The sequence below is a fragment of the Nomascus leucogenys genome, chromosome X (assembly GCF_006542625.1).
Source record: "Nomascus leucogenys isolate Asia chromosome X, Asia_NLE_v1, whole genome shotgun sequence".
Lineage (NCBI taxonomy): Eukaryota > Metazoa > Chordata > Mammalia > Primates > Hylobatidae > Nomascus > Nomascus leucogenys.
The window spans coordinates 65,812,862-65,830,514 of NC_044406.1; the positions used below are offsets into that span (position 1 = coordinate 65,812,862).

Genomic DNA, 17,653 nt, shown 5'->3' on the forward strand with positions numbered 1-17,653 from the left:
CAAATGGATTTTAATCAGTGTTGTATGTGGAAACTAAATTGTTTTTAAAAATTTTTTAAATGGATTTTAAGATCACAAGTTTTGGACTCAGATATCTGGGACGAACAGGCTGTCTTCCTATCTTATTGTGGAATTTAGATATTTGTTGTGGTGGCCCCTTCAGTCCTTCAGTCCTTCCTAAGGGCCCCTCTTTTCCTTCATTATCCCTCTATATATTTAAAATATCTGTACTTTCATATCTCTTTAACTCTTGCATTCCTAACAATCCCCTCTTGTGAGAAGGCACCCCCCACATTTATAACAGGTAGTTCTCTAAGTGAAATTCATGGCTTAGCAATCTTCACAGTCTCAATCTTCAGCTCATCTCTGTATATCTGTGGCCCTAGTAAGATCCCAAGGGATTTGTTTTATGCCACTGTGACTGCTGTTGTTGCTGTCTGCTGTAGGTTCCTTAGGCCTACAAATCCCTGAACTGAAGCTGTTGCTGATGCTTCCAAAGGCTGTGCCATCCAGTGAGCACCAATATGTCCTCATCCATGTCCTCTTTCCCCAAGCCTTGCCTTCTCTTCGAGTTTAAATTCTTTAGGTCTTTTTAAACCTGTAGTACAACATTCTTTTGGCTTTTTTTTTCCCTAGCAGCAGTGGCACATGCCTCTCATTCCATTTTCTTCATTTTCCCCCCACTGGCAAGTATGTAGAACAACATTTCATTTCTTTCTGTTTTCTCCTTCCTGCCTTCCTGCCTTCCTGCCTCTCTCTCTCTCTCTCTCTTTCTCTCTCTCTCTCTCTGTACAGTGGCATGCTCTTGGCTCATTGCAGCCTTGACTTCCCAGGCTGAAGTGATTCTCCCACCTCAGTTTCCTGAGTAGCTGGGACCATAGGTGAGTGCCACCATACCTGGCTAATTTTTCCTTTCTTTTCTTTTCTTTCTTTTTTTTTCTTTTCTTTTTTTTTTTTTTTTTTTTTGTAGAGACAGGGTCTCATCATGTTGCCCAGGCTGGTCTCAAACTTCTGGGCTCAAATGATCCTCCTGCTGTAGGTCTCCCAATGTGCTGGGGTTACAGGCATGAGCCACCAAGTCTGACCCTCATCCATTTATTTCTTAAGGTCCTGTGTCTTCTCTATCTATGAAGGGCTAATATTATTTGCTGGATCATAGTGTCTTTTGTTCTTCATTTTCCTTTCTCTTGTTTTGTTGTCTTAACATGTGTTTTCTTAACATACTCCCTCAGGATTTATCTTATGGGATTCCTCCCATAGTGAAAACTATGAGGAAAGAAAGTTCTAGGACTACAGAAAGTATCTGCTATTCAAGTAAAACCTCCTTATCCACTTACATATTCCTAAGTAGGAGAATTTTTTCTAGGAAGTATCTTTGCATCATTCCATTATTTGACACAGACCAGACTCACAGATATTGAAATCCTGCCTTAGTGAGTTTCATTTTTCTCTCCCATTCCCTGAGAGCCTTAACTCTCTAAATGTCATGAGTACCTTCCCTTCTGGCCCAGGCTATCCTGCTTTCCAAATCACTTGAAGCTCATTAAATAATACCTGCTCACTGTGGTCTTCCTCTCTTTTGATTCTTTCTAAATGTTTCATAATCAGTCATTAAAAGAAGAATTGTAATCTGCTCCTATTATTGACACTTTGTCTACAGTTTTCAGAGGGCACCTCAATAGTTTTTTGAATCTGGTTTCCCTTGTGGGAAGGGGTGTGGTAATGAGAGGTCATTCCAGTTTGCTCATATTTTTCCTTTTCTTTTTCATTAAATCTAAGTCTGAGTTACCTTTCTAGACTTAGTAACAGAAAATACGTCCCACCCTTTCCTAGTCTGACATCAAAACATCATGTTGTATACCTTAAATATATCTATATATCTATATTTAATCTATCTATCTATCTATCTATCTATCTATCTATCTATCTATCTATCTATCCATCCATCCATCCATCCATCTATCCATCCATCCTGCTTTTGGGCCTGGGGACATCTTTGGGGGGTAAATCTCTCTTTTTGCCTTTCATTTAGGGAGAGTTTGATCTCTAACATCTTAGGCCTTTTCTACCTTCACTTCCTGATAACACCTCGGTTTGTTTCCTGATATTTCTAAAGCTAAAATGGTCTCCTGGACTGTGGTTCTCTGTTCATTTAAAACACACTGCAGTTGCTCTGCCTGCTGCCAAGGTCCTTAATCGGTTGCTGTGCCAACCAGATTCTGAAGGCCAAGGCATTACTGCCACAGTCTTTTTTTAGAGCATTATTTTTTTGTTGTTGTTCTGAGGTTCTGAGTTTTTCCTTTGGATTTGTGGTAATTAATTTTATTGGCTTTTTTCCTGCTGCTTCAATCATACAAACAGCCATATTCCCTATGTTTCAGGGCTCTCACACTTTTTTCCATATATTTACTTTTTATTGAATTTGTTAATGTTAGAGTTCTTGCACTGCCAAACTATGCCTAAGAAGTCAAAGAAATGGTACAATGGACAGCCTCATCCACCCATCATACAGTATATTAAAACTTGATTCACATACATTTTGATATTTTCACAATCTTTTAAACAGTTATAACAAGAGTTGGAATTTAAATCTGCTGCAGGTCTTCAGATTTCGAGTACAGTATGCCATTACATAACACCTCCACTCACTCATCTCTGTTTATTCTTCAATAACATAACCCCCAACAAAATTTTGCTGGAAAAATGCATACTTTTCAGGGAAAATATTCGGCTCAATGAAGAGAGTATTTGTTAAGGTTTTTGGTTCCCAAATAAAGTCTTTAGCTTACCAAGAATCCCATTTCTGATTTAATCATTCAACCTCCCCTCGGCTGGCTCAGCTACTCACCGAAATGCATCAGAAGGTAGGCATCCTGCCTGCCACCTCAAATAATTACAATATTATTGCTCAGACGTGGTTGGCAGTTCCTGTCAGGAGATACTGTAACCCTTCTAGAGTCCGATTCCTGCACTGACACTTTCATCAAGACTGACCTCTATAGGAAAACGCTCCTACATCAAAATAGTTTTACTTACCCACTCGCTTCACTCTTGCCAGTAGCAAGTCTGCAACTCATGTATTTGGCAAAGGAATTTATTATAGAGAAACCCAGACTGCATCAAGTGGTCACATACCACTTTGAGATATTTCTATTGAACCAAAGATACAAAACTGGGAAACTGCCAGACTATCTCATTAGGTGGAAACTTCTCTGTAATCTGGGGTAGCTTCCTCAAGTCCCTTTTAAAGGACCAAAAACTACTAGGTAGTTTAAGCTGTAATTATTAAAAACAGAAGTGCTACATCATCTTTTGCCCTGACTCTCCAGATGAACATAAAGACACACCAAAAGGTTGAAAACAGAGCTAGCTGGGAAAATCACGGCATCTGTGAAACATCCAATACCTTGAAAATTTGGGCACAAGTGTATAAGGAATTCTTATCAAAGATACATGCACAATCCATGAAACTTAAATGGGTTTTAGCTGAGGTTTCGCTCATGTTGCTCTGCATTTATAAGGACAGATCAGTGAATCCGTTAGCCTGAGCAGAAAGCATATTCTTCTCACTGCAGGTTACCATACAATTTAGACCTGATTAGAGAAGGTATTAGCAACACCTGAAGTAGAGCCTCCAGCATCCACTGCCCTTTACATATTTGGTTCCACCCTCAGGATTGGCATATTCATGAGACATTTCACAATTCGAATGCATACCTCAGGTTACTTACTTAACCAGGCTATATGCTCTGTCAAATAACTTATTTCAAGTCAAAGTAAAAAAGGCCTTAATGTAGAACAAAGAAAAGCACTTTCCAAATAAAAAATTACTAAAAGAAACAAGATTATTTTCTCCCTCACCCCTTCTCCCACTTGGTGGACCCCAGTTTGGCTGAATTTATTTTGTGGTTACCTCAGAATACAACTAAAAGTTTAAATTACAAATCACAGCCCTACACAGATGATCTGAACATATCAGTTCTTTTGAGCGGTGTGTTCCAGAAAGTCTAATATAGCCACAGCCTACTACAGAGAGTATTCCTTAAGGGCAGGGAACAGGACAGGTTAATTAAGGAACTTAAATATTCATCTTTTATAGCAGATCAGAACCCAGATGGCTGACTTTCTGCAGGATTTCTGATAAGAATCCAGTAGAGCTGGTTTCAGGTTCACATCGACACTTAATAGCTATAACTTTCTTATCCAGAAGTTGTGATCCACATGAAGTCCACAATGAGTGCAACAAATCTGAGGTAGTCAACCTTTATGAAGGCTCAGTATCTGAACATAAAAAGATTTTGAAATGACCACAGTCTACAGGCTTTTTTTTTGTATTTGCAGAGTAAATATGAAAGAACACTGTTGAAACTAGTTCAACATTTATATAACAATGAAAATTCCCCTAAATCCAATAAGCATAAAGAGCAGTCGTGAAACTTTAACTTCCATAGTGAAATAGGGCTGGTCACTTAAACCAAGTGGTATGCATCAGTTGCTGTAGATCCAGCAAAAATCAGACGATGAATGGCTTTTCATGCTCTCACACTTCTTAATCTGGTTTACAATAATGCCTATCACTCTTTGAGTCTTTGAAATTCACAGCCAGTATTAGGATCTACCTAAGGAACATTCAGAACCAATTAAAGAACTTGTAGTAGAGGAAAGGGGGCCTCAGAAGCAAGGCATACAAGTCACCCACGTCTCTAGGTGAGTTGCACTATGTTACCCTCTCTGACAATGAATGTAGTTTAGAATAAGATAAAGAACAACATAATAGGGACAGCTGGTACCACTTATTAAAACTTAAGGCCTCAATAAATCCTCACCCATCAATGCTCGATCTGCAGGCAAAACAGGAACAGAATGAAGACAGAAGGGGAAACAACTATGGTATCTGAATTATGCCACCGTACTAAAGAGTAAGATATGTCCAGAAAAGACATAGAACCTTTATTCACAGCAGTCAAACACTAGAAACAACCCAAATGCCCATTAACAGGAAAAACAGATAAACAAATTGTGGTATTCTATTACACGATAAACTACTCAGGAAAAAAAAATTAGATCGAACATTTTGGGCAAGAATGTTTCATAGATACTGTTGTGTACTTCATGTTGCATCACATCAGGAGGCACGTAATAATGCCAGAGTGTCCTAATAATAGTGGAACTGAGTTTGATAACTTGGTTAAAATTTCTCCACTGACAAAACATTTTTTCCTTTGTAATCAGTAAATTATCAATGGGATGATACTTTGAGACTTTATGCATATCCTTTTCTTTAACAGTTTTCACCCAATAATTTTAGCATTCACTGATGATCCTTATCTAAATTCATTATTACATTGGGACTGCAAAATGATAATTTCCTTTCTCTTTTTAAAAAAATTATTTGAGTCTTGTGAGGTGGAGAAATGATGATTTTCTAAATCTATCATCTTTCTATATTTGTTAGCTGCTACTCTTCTGCAAAGAAAAACTTTATTTTAAAATTTTTTCCCTGAACGGAGTATTTTAATGGTGTCACTCTCAGGGACTTAGGAATATACAAATGTTAGCACCATGCTATTCACACTGTTTTGCACCCTTTTAAAATAAGCACTTGGGATATAACGTACAGCATGGTGACTATAGTTAATAGTACTTTATTGTTTACTTGAAATTCGCTAAGAGAGTATATCCTGTGTATACTCTTGTATACCACAAACACAATGGTAACTTTGGTGATTAACATGTTAATTGATTTGATTCTGGTAATATTTCACAACGTATACACACATCAAAGTATTATGCCATACACTTTGAATATATACAAATTTTATTTGTATTATACCTAATTAAAGCTGAAAAATAAAAAGGAAAAAATATCTTGTTTTTATGGAAATCTTTTTGTATAAGTACACACAGTACTTTCTGGTTATAAACGGCTGTGTAGTATTCCATAGAATGAGCCTACAAAAATTTATTTAACCAGGTTCTTATGAATGGGCATTTAGATTGTTTCGTCTTTTGCCATTAACAATGATGCTACAAACATCCTTGTACATATATTTTGTAAACACATTGTAGTTCGTCTTTAGATATTGCTAGGTTCCAGGGTATGTCATTTACAAGTTTTTTAGGTACTATTAAACTAAAACACCAATATTTTTAGGTACTACTAAACTAAAACACCAATATTTTTAGGTACTACTAAACTAAAACACCATAAAGATTTTGTTCTCTGTAGCAATGTACAAAGTACCAGCTTCCCTACACTCTTAAAATACAGTGTGTTATTATATTTAAAAATCCATCCTTCCTTCCTTCCTTCCTTCCTTCCTTCCTCCTTTCTTTTCTTTCTTTCTTTCTTTTTCTTTCTTTCCATCTTTTCTTTTCTCTTTTCTTTTCTTTTCTTTTCTTTTCTTTTCTTTTCTTTTCTTTTCTTTTCTTTTCTTTTCTTTTCTTTTCTTTTCTTTCTTCCCTCTGTGGCCCACACTGCAATATACTCGGCTCACTGCTGCCCCACACCGCGCACTGCCTGCGACTGCCGGCGCGCGCCACCACTGCTGCCTGCTTTTTCTCTGCCTGCTTTTTCTCCTTTGGCTGCAGCCGCGGTTTCGCCATGTTGGCCACGCTGGTCTCCAGCTCCTGACCCCGAGTGCTCTGCCCGCCTCGGCCTCCCGAGGTGCTGGGACTGCAGACGGAGTCTCGCTCACTCGATGCTCCATGTTGCCCGGGCTGGAGTGCGGTGGCATGGTCTTGGCTCGCGGCAGCCTCCGCCTCCCAGCCGCCTGCCTTGGCCTACCAGGGTGCTGGGATTGCAGCCCCTGCCTGGCCGCCGCCCCATCTGGGAGGTGGGGAGCGTCTCTGCTCGGCCGCCCCTCTGCCCGGCCTCCCCATCTGGGAAGTGAGGAGCGCCTCTGCCCGGCAGCCCATCGTCTGGGAGGTGAGGAGCGCCTCTGCCCGGCCGCCCATCGTCTGGGAGGTGAGGAGCGCCTCTGCCCGGCCGCCCATCGTCTGGGAGGTGAGGAGCGCCTCTGCCCGGCCGCCCCGTCTGGGAAGAAGTGAGGAGCGCCTCTGCCCGGCCGCCCCGTCTGGGAAGAAATGAGCAACGCGTCTACCCGGTCGCCCTGTCTGGGAAGTGAGGAGCGCCTCTGCCCGGCCGCCCCGTCTGGGAAGAAATGAGGAGCACCTCTGCCCGGCCGCCCCGTCTGGGAAGAAGTGAGGAGCACCTCTGCCCCCCCTGGGAGTGAGGAGCCTCTGCCTGGCTGCCCTGTCTGGGAAGTGAGGAGCACCTCTGCCCGGCCGCCCCATCTGGGATGTGGGGAGTGCCTCTGCCTGACCGCCCCATCTGGGAGGTCTACCACGGAGGCCAGAAGCAATGTGGGGGCTGGACGTGGTGGCTCACGCCTGTGGTCCTGGCACTCTGGGGGGCCGAGGCGGGTTGATCACTTCAGGCTAGGAGTTCGAGACCAGTCTGGCCAACATGGCGAAACATGAAAAATACAACAGACAAACCAACCAACCAACCAAGCGACAACAAAACAGGTCTACCCTGGAGTCATACTCTAATTTTTTCTATTTTCCTCCCTTTCTGATCCTTTATCCCACTTTCTTTTTCTTCCTCTTCCTTCTCCTTCTTCTTTGTCAAATAGAGGATTGAGTTATTATTACTGATCCATATAAAGTCCCTCTCTCATTTATTTTAATTCCCACCCCCCATTTCTATTCCCCGACTTCCCATGTGCAACCTTCCTAATATGTTTGATACGCATCTTTTTGTTTGTATGTATTTTTAGAAAATGTTTATTGTTTTTGTGTGCAAAAAAAATAAAAAAAATCTTTGCAAATCTGAAAGGCAATAAAAAATATATCTCTTGAGAGTAGTTTGTCATTGTATTTATTTTATTAGATTGTGTGCCTTTCATCCATATGAAAGCTATTTGTATGTACTTTATTATGAGTGTCAACTAATAATGTTTTGCCCATTTTTCTATTGTTATTTTGTTCATTTCCCTTACTAACTATGTATAAAGGAAATTAGCTCTTTGTTATATGTGTTATAAATATTTTCCCAGTTTTTTATTTGCCTTTTATGATTTATAGTATTTTCCCATGCAGATAAAAATGATTATCTATATTATTTTAATAAATCATAATTGTATACATTTTTGGGGTACAATGTGATATTTTGATATATGTATATAATATGGAATGATTAAATCAAGCTAATTAACGTATCTATCATCTCACTAAATTTTTGCGCTGAGACATTTGAAATGTATTCTCTTAGCTATTTTGAAATATACAATACATTATTATTAACTACAGTCACCCTGTTGTGCAACAGATCTCAAAAACTTATTTCTCCTGTCTAACTAAAACTTTGTACCCCCATATGATTCAGTAGTCCCACTGACTGAAATCAGTATGTCAAAGAGATATCTGCACTCCCACGAGCATTGCAGCACTGTTCACCATAGCCATGATATAGAATCAACCTAAGTGTTCATCAATGGATGGATGGATAAAGAAAATGTGGTATGTGCATACAATGTAATAATATTCAGCCTTTAAAAAGAAGAAAATCCTGTCATTTGTGTCAACACAGATGAACATGGAGGACATTATGCAAAGTGAAATAAGCCAGACACAGAAAGACAAACACCATGTGATCTCACTCATATGTGTGGAATATTAAAAACCATGGATTTTATTCTGGGTGCAATGGTTCATTCCTGTAATTCCAGTGCTTTGGGAGGCCAAGGCAGGAGGATCACTTGAGATCAGGATTTCGAGACCAGCCTTGGCAACATAGTGAGACCCTGTCTCTTAAATTTTTTTTTCAAATTAGCTAGGAGTGGTGGTACACACCTGTACTCCTAGCTATTTGGGAGGCTGAGGCAAAACGATTGCTTGAGCCCAAGAATTTGAGATTACAGTGAGCTATGATCATGCCACTGCATTCCAGCCTGAGTGACAGAGCAAGATCTTATCTGCAAAAAGTAGAAAAACAGGCTTTTATGAAATCAAATTCATCAATCTTTTTCTATTGTAGCTTCATTATTTTACATATTTCATAAATTTTTGTTGAAACAATGTACAGAAAATTGCGCATTATTATACATATCATAAGTACGATTTAATGAATTTTCACTAACTGTATACTTCCATTAACCAGCACCCAGATCAATAAACAAAACAGGACTGATACCCTGGGTGTCCATTTTGTGCTCCCATGCAGTCACTGTCTGCTCCATTCCACACTTAAGATTTGGTTCATTTTGTATGGTTACATTTGTTAATATAACATTTTAAAAATTCATTTTACCACATTTTCTTTGTTCAGTCTATTATTGATCAGCATTTATGTTGATTCCATATCTTTGTTATTGTGAATAGTGTTGCAATAAACATACATGTGTATGTGTCTTTATAATAGAATGATCTACATTCCTTTGAGCATATACTCAGTAATGTGATTGTTGGGTCAATGGTATTTGTCTTTAGGTCTTTGAGGAATCACCACACTGTCTTTCACAATGTCTGAAATAATTTACATCCCCATCAACAGTGTATAAGGAATACTATGCAACCATAAAAAAGAATGAGATCATGTTCTTTGCAGGGACATGGATGGAGCTGGAGGCCATTATTCTTAGAAAACTAGCACAGGAACAGAAAATCATATGCCAGCATGTTCTCGCTTACAGGTGGGAGCTAAATGATGAGAACACATGGACACACAGAGGGGAACAACACTCACTGGGGCCTTTCGGAGGGTGGAAGGTGGGAGGAGGGAGAGGATCAGGAAAAATGACTAATGGGTACTAGGATTAATACTTGGGTGATGAAATAATCTGTACAACAAACCCCCATGACACAAGTTTACCAATGTAACAAACCAGCACTTCCACCCCTGAACGTAAAATAAAAGTTTTAAAAAATTCATCTTAAGGTAAACAGTAAGTGCAGGATCCAATATTTTTTTCAGGTGACTAGTTGTCCCAACACTATTTGTCTTTTCTCTACTGATATGGCATTCCAACTTTATCATATACCAGTTTCTTTTAGATATTTGAACCTATTTCTGAACTCAGTTTTGTTTCATTGATGTGTCTATTAATTTATTCATGGTTTTAAGAAGGGGAATGACACAGTCTATATTTCTAAAAGATCACTGTAGTTACTGTGTGGAGAATAGACTGTGAAGAGGAGGAGTGGGCAGAGAGCAAGTATGGAGACCATTTACAAGGATGCTGTAGTAATTTAGGTGAGATAAAATAGTGACTTTGACTAGGGAGGTACAGCATGATAGACAGAAATGGTCAGATGTCAGGTATGGTTTGGGCATTTAATTGACGTATTAGTACCACACAACTCTTTTAATTTCTGTGTCTTTATAGTGTATTTTAATATCTCATAAGGCCAATCCCTCCTCATTACTCTGTTTTTAATAGAATTTTCAGGATTTTCTTGAATGCCCCTTTTTGCTATATGGACTTTAGAATCGGTTTGTCTCATTTCAAAAATCCTACTGGTGTTTTTATTAGTATCAAATTAAAGTTATAGACTAATATAAAGAGAAGAATTAACATATATATAATATGAGTCATCCTCTCCAATAATAGGGCATGTATCAAAGACTTTGTATCCCTCAAAAGTGTATACAAGATTTTTTCATACAGATCTTTTATGATTCACATTTTAATTCTGAGTTTTTTGTAGTTGATATTTGAAATATTTTCTATTGTATTTTGATTTTTGTTTTTAATATCTCAAGCACACATATGCATTACAAAAATCAAGCATTCATGCTTCTACCACCTAGACTTAATGAATATTAAATGTTTTGTATTTTTTAATTTTTTAAAGAATATAACATTTATGGGTAAAATTAAAGTCCCCGACCCATCTCATCAATCTCTTTCCCTCCCTACAGATAATCTGATATTGGCAAGTATCCCCTCCTACATTTCTATGCATCCATAAGCATTATATGGTATTGTCTTGTATACTGTTAAATTTTACAGTATCATAGTGTACATGTCATTTTGCAACTTTTTTCTATTTAATATTTTGGTTTTGGGCCAGGCATGGTGGCTCACACCTGTAACCCCAGCACTTTAAGAGGCCAAGGCGGGCTGATCACTTGAGGTCAGGAGTTCGAGACCAGCCTGGTCAACACAGTGAAATCCTGTCTCTATTAAAAATACAAAAATTAGCTGGTTATGGGGACACATGCCTGTTATTTCAGCTAGTTGGGAGGCTGAGGCACAAGAATCGCTTGAACCTGGGAGGTGGAGGTTGCAGTGGGCCAACAACTGCACTCCAGCCTGGGCGACAAAGTGAGACTCTATCTCAAAAAAAAAAATTGTTCTTGAAATTTATCTATGTTTCTACATGTAGTTTTATCTAACTCACTTTAACTGAACAAGAGAATTACTTTGTATGAATATAACACAATTTTTAAAAACCCATTCCACTATCAAGGGACATTTGGCTGGTTTTCAACTTTTTGGTACTGTAAACTATGTTGTAATGAATATCCTTAAATGCACATCTTCAATATTACCAGATGTTGCCAAATTGCTTTCTGAATAACTTCAACAAACTTACTCATTTATTCCACAGATATTTATTTACTCTAAAATATGTGCCAGCCACTATTCTAGGGGCTATGTATGCAACAGTGTCTCAGTCTGTTTGTACTGCTATAAAAGAATACTTGAGACTGGATAATTTATAAATAACAGAAATTTATCTTCTCACAGTTCTGGAGTCTGGTAACTCTAAGATCAGGGCACTGAAAATGTTCAGTTTTCTGGTGAGCGCTGCTTCCAAGATGGAGCTTTGTTGCTGCATCCTCCTTGTAAAGGGAACATGATGTTCTCACATGGTGGAAGGCAGAAGGGCAAGTGAGCCAAATGATGCATGAAGAATCTTTTCTAAGGGCCTTAATCTCATTCTTGAGGGGAGGAGCCCTCATTACCTGATTACCTCTCAAGGGCCCTACCCCTTAATACCATCACATTGACCATTAAGTTTCAGCATCTGGATTTTGGAGGGGACACATTCAAACCAGAGCAAACTGAACAAAGTAGACAAAAATCCTTTCCTTCTGGAGATTACATTGAAGTTGGGAGGAAACAGACAAAACCCCAAATGCCTAAATAAAATATAGAATATGTTATATGCAAATAACTTAGAAGAAAAATAAGGCAAGGAAATGGAATATAGAGTGTTGTGATTGTTAATTTTTTTTTTTTTTTTTTTTTTTTTTTGAGACGGAGTTTCACTCTTGTTGCCCAGGCTGGAGTGCAATGGTGCGATCTCGGCTCACCGCAACCTCCGCCTCCTGGGTTCAAGTGATTCTCCTGCCTCAGCCTCCAGAGTAGCTGGGGTTACAGGCATGTGCCACCATGCCTGGCTAATTTTGTATTTTTTAGTAGAGATGGTGTTTCTCCATGTTTGTCAGGCTGGTCTCAAACTCCCGACCTCAGGTGATCTGCCCGCCTTGGCCTCCCAAAGTGGTGGGATTACAGGCATGAGCCACCGCGTCTGGCCCGTGATTGTTATTTTTTTAAGTGTCAACTTGGCTATGCTATACTACCCAGTTATTAAATCAAATACTAATCTAGATGTTGCTGTGAAGGTATTTTATAGATGTGGTTAACATGTACAAATCAGTTGACTTGAAGTAAAGGAGATTACCCTCAATAATGTGGCTGGGCCTCATCCAATCACTTGAAGGCCTTAAGAGCAAACATGATGTTTCCTGGAGGAGAAGGAATTCTGCCTCAAGACTGTAGCATCATCTCCTGCAGAGTTTCTAGTCTGAGGGCCTGCCCTGTGGATTTCAGACTTGCCAGCCCCCACAATTGCATGAGCCAATTTTTAAAGACAACTCACTTATAAGTTTTATAAAGACAAAATAAAAAAGATAAAATAATAATAAAGATAAAATATAAATCTTATTTATAAGACAGTTATCTTTAAAAATAAGATTCTATTTGTCCTATTTGTTCTATTTTTCTGAAGAACACTGACTGACATAGATTTTGTTACCAAGAATGGTTCTAGAGGAACAGAATCTTAAGGATGGGTTTTCTGAATTGGTTCTGAAGTTTCCGAAATTGCTTCTCTGATCTGATTAGCTTTAAATGCACTAATGACTACTTACAATAGTAAAGAGGACACTGGGGGAAATGAAATAATCAGACTTTTCAGAAATTACTGAACACAAGCTCTGTACTGACATGAATTCCAGGAGACTCAAAATGGCACTGTGGTCCACCAGTCAGATTAGGGGCTTATGGGGTTCAGTTATTTAATGGAGTTTTAGTTCACATCTACCTCATAGTGGACTCAGTAGGTTCCTGAACCCATCCTCTGGTTATTTCCCCAGTTCTGGGATATATAATTGGAATAGACACAGTCAGCAACTGGTAGAATCCCCACATTGATTCCCTGGCTTGTGGATTGAGGGTTATTATGGTAGAAAAGGTCAAGTGGAAGTCACTAGAACTGCCTCTGCTTAGAAAAATATTAAACCAAAAGCAATACAACATTCCTGGAGGGATTGTAGAGATCATTGCCACCATCAAGGGCTTGAAAAATGCAGGGGTGACGATTCCCACCATATCCCCATTCAACTTACCTATTTGGCCTATACAGAAAACACATGGATTTTTTGCTTGCTTCAGCAACACATATATTATAATTGGAACAATACAGAGAAGATTATCATGACCCCTGAGCAAAGATGACATGGAAATTTGTGAAGTATTTCGTATTTTTGAGAAATAATAAATGCTTAAGGTGATGGATATGGTAATTACCATGATTCGATCACTATACAATTTATACATTTATGGAAACATCCATCATGTTGTACCCTATAAATATGTATAATTACTACGTGTCAATTTTTTAAAAGTTGAATCTTGGAGAATGACAGTGGATTTTCAAAAGCTTAACCAGGTAGTGACTCCAATTGAAGCTGCTGCACCAGGTGTAGTTTCATTGCTTTAACAAATTAATATATCTTCTGGTATCTGCTATGCAGCTATTGATTTGGCAAATGCCTTTTTTTTCTCAATATCTGTTAGTAAAGACCACCAGAAGAAGTTTGCTTAATCTGGCAAAGCTAGCAATACTTTTCTTATCTCTATCCGTTCTCTACCTTATTTCATAATTTAGTTCACAGGAACCTTGTTTGACTTCCCCTTCCACAAGACATCACACTGATTCATTGCATGGATGACATTATGTTGATTGGACTTAGTGAGCAAGCAATAGCAACTACTCTAGACTTATTGGTAATACATTTACACATCAGAGGGTGAGAAATAAATTTTTTAAAGTAAGATAACTTTTACCTCAGTGAAACTTTTTCTATGAACTTTTACCTCATAGAAATTTCTATCGCTCCAGTGATGTGGGACATATAAAGATATCCTTTTTGTGGTAAAGATTATGTTCTTGCATCTGGCCTTTTCTACAACCAGAAAAAATGCACAACACCTGATGGGCCTCTTTAAACTTTTGAGGCCACATATTTCTCATTTGGCTCATTTACTGAGTGACCTAAAAAGTTGCTAGTTTTGAGTGGGGCCCAGAACAAGTGAAGTCTCTGCAACTGGTCCAGGCTGCCATGCAAGCTGCTCTGCCACTTGGGCCATATGTTCCAGAAGATTCAATGGTGCTTGAAGTGTCAGTGGCAGATAGAAATGCTTCTTGGAGCCTTTGTCAGGCCGCTATAGGTGAATTGCAACACATATTCATAGGAATTTGGAGCAAAGCTCTGCCGTCCTCTGCAGATAACTACTATCCTTTTGAGAAACAGCTTTTGGCTTGCTACTGGGCCTTAGTAGAGACTGAACAATTAATCTTTGGTCATCTTGCTACAATGTGACCAGAGCTGTCCTTCATGAACTGAGTATTATCTGACCCACCAAGCCATAAAGTTGGGCATGCACACCAGCACTCAATCACCAAATGGAAATTGTATACAAAGTTGGGCTTGAGCAGGCCCAGAAGGCAAAGTAAGCTACATGAAGAAGTGGCCCAAATGTCTATGGCCCCACTCTTAGTATATTACCCCCTCTCTCCCACCCTGCGCCTATTGCCTCATAGGAATTCTCTGTGATAAGTTGAATGAAGAAGAGGAAATGAGCATGGTTTACAGATGGTTGTGCATGATATGAAGCCACCACTTGAAAGTGGGCAGCTCCGCCACTAATAACCCCTTTCTGGGATATCCCAGAAAGACAGCGATGAAGGGAAATCCTCCCAGTGGGCAGAACATAGAGCACTGCACATTGTACCTTGTTGTTCATTTTTACTTAGAAGGAGAAATGGCCAGAAGTTTGAGTGTATGTTGGTTCATGGACGGTGTCCAGTGGTTTAGATGGATGGTTAGGGACTTGGAAGGAACATGATTGGAAAATTGGTGATGAGGAGGTAAGAGAAGAAGATGTGTGGGTGGACCTCTATGAATGGGTTAAAAAACACCCCTGAAGATATTTGTGTCCCATGTGAATGCTAACCAAAGAGTGACCTCAGCAGAGCAAGATTTTTATAATCAAGTGGATAGGATGACCTGTGCATAACAGTCAGTCACCTTCCTCAGCTACTTCTGTCATTGACCAACGGGCTCATTTACAAAGTGGCCATGGTGGTAGGGATATAAATTATTCATGGGATTAGCAACATGGACTTCAATTCACTAAGGTTGACCTGACTATACCCACTGCTCAGAGTACTCAATCTGCCAGCAGCAGAGACCATCACTGAATCATTCCCCAGGGTGATCAGCCAGTTATTGATGTCTGGTTGATTATATTCAACCACTTCTATCACAGAAGGGGCAGCATTTTTTCTTACTGGAATAGAAACTTACTCTAAGTATGGATTTACCTTCCTTGCACACAATGATTTTGCCAAAACTACCATCTGTGGACTTACAGAATGCCTTATTCACTGCCATGTTATTCTACATAACATTGCTTCTGATTAAGGAACTCACTTTACACATGAAGTTGGAGCAGTGGGCCCAAGTTCATTGAATTCACTGGCCTCACCATGTTCCCAGCCATCCTGAAGCAACTGGTTTGGTAGAATAATGTAATGGCCTTTTAAAGACTTGGTTATAGTATTAACTGCATGGCACTACCTTGCAGGACTGGGGCATGCTCTTTAGGAGGCTATATACGCTCTAAATAAGTGTCAAATATATGGTGCTATTTCTCCTGTAGACAGGATTCACAGGTCCAGGAATCAAGGGGTGAAAATTGGAGTGGTATTACTTACTATACCCTAGTTATCCACTAGCAAAATTTTTGCTTCCTGTCCCCATGACCTTATGCTATGCTGGTCTTGAGGTCTTAGTTCCAAAGGGTGGGATGCTACCACCAGGAGATACAATAATTCAATTGAACTGCAATTTAAGATTGTTACCCTGCTACTTTGGGCTTCTTGTGCCTCTAAGTTAATAGGCAACAAAGGGAGTTACTGTACTGCTGGCGTGATTGATCTTGATTACCAAGGAAAAATTTTGCAACTTGTTGGGCTCTTACTTCACAATAGAGGTAAGTAAGTATGAGTATGTCTGGAATACAGCAGACCCATTAGAAGGTCTCTTAGTACTACCAGGCCCTGTGATTAAGGTCAATGGAAAACTACAGCTGGGCATGGTGGCACACATCTGTAGTCCCAGTTATTCAAGAGGCTGAAGCAGGAGGATTGTTTGAGCCAAGGAATTCAAGGCCAGTCTCAGCTACATAGTGAGACTCCCATCTCTAAAAAGCACTACTATAATTCAACTCAACAGGACTACTAATTGCTCAGAACTCTCCAGAATGAAGGTTTGGGTCACCCTACCCCACCCCACCAGGGAAGGGACCATAAGAAGCTGAGATATTTGCTGAGGGCAAAGGGAATATGGAATGGGTAATGGAAGAAGGTTGTTTTAAATACTAGCTAGGAGTTGCAGATGACCAGCTGCAGAAACAAGAATTGTAATTATTATTATTATTATTAGTAGTACTAGTATTTGAGACGGAGTTTTTGCTCTTGTTGCCCAGGCTGGAGTGCAATAGCACAACTTCTGCCCCCCGGGTTCAAGCGATTCTCCTGCCTCAGCCTCCCGAGTAGCTGGGATTACAGGCATGTGCCTCCACACCCTGCTAATTTTGTATTTTTAGCAGAGACGGAGTTTCTGCATGTTGGTCAGTCTGGCCTGGAACTCCCAACCTCAGGTGATCTGCCCACCTCAGCCTCCCAAAGTGCTAGGATTACAGGTGTGAGCCACCATGCCCAACCAAGAATTGTAATTATTATGAGTAGTTCTTCCTTATAATAAGGGGGAAATACTCATAGAATTTTTCTTTGTCATAAATATGCTTGTTTGTGTGTATGTTTATGTCAATTTTCATTTCTTCTCTCTCATCTCCTTATCATATAAAATAAAATGTATTAGTAATAATTAACCTTACGTCACTGTATTTAAGTCACAGGATATCAAGGAGAAGAATGAACATAACCCAAGGAGTTTGCATCCTCTCACAAGGAAAGGGTTAGTGCAGTTTCAGTTGTACAGAGTTGTAACAAGAGTTGTGTCTTGTTAGATGGAAGTATGACTTTGTTATTATCTTTATTTGGAGATATA

At 39.4% G+C, this 17,653-nt stretch overlaps 1 non-coding gene across 1 annotated transcript; it reads left to right on the forward strand.

The window, feature by feature from the left end:
- The first annotated feature begins 13,677 nt into the window (after positions 1–13,677).
- Positions 13,678–13,782, forward strand: LOC115833388. Its single transcript, XR_004028825.1, has one exon. It is a non-coding gene; the product is annotated as a U6 spliceosomal RNA (small nuclear RNA).
- Positions 13,783–17,653: the final 3,871 nt, after the last annotated feature.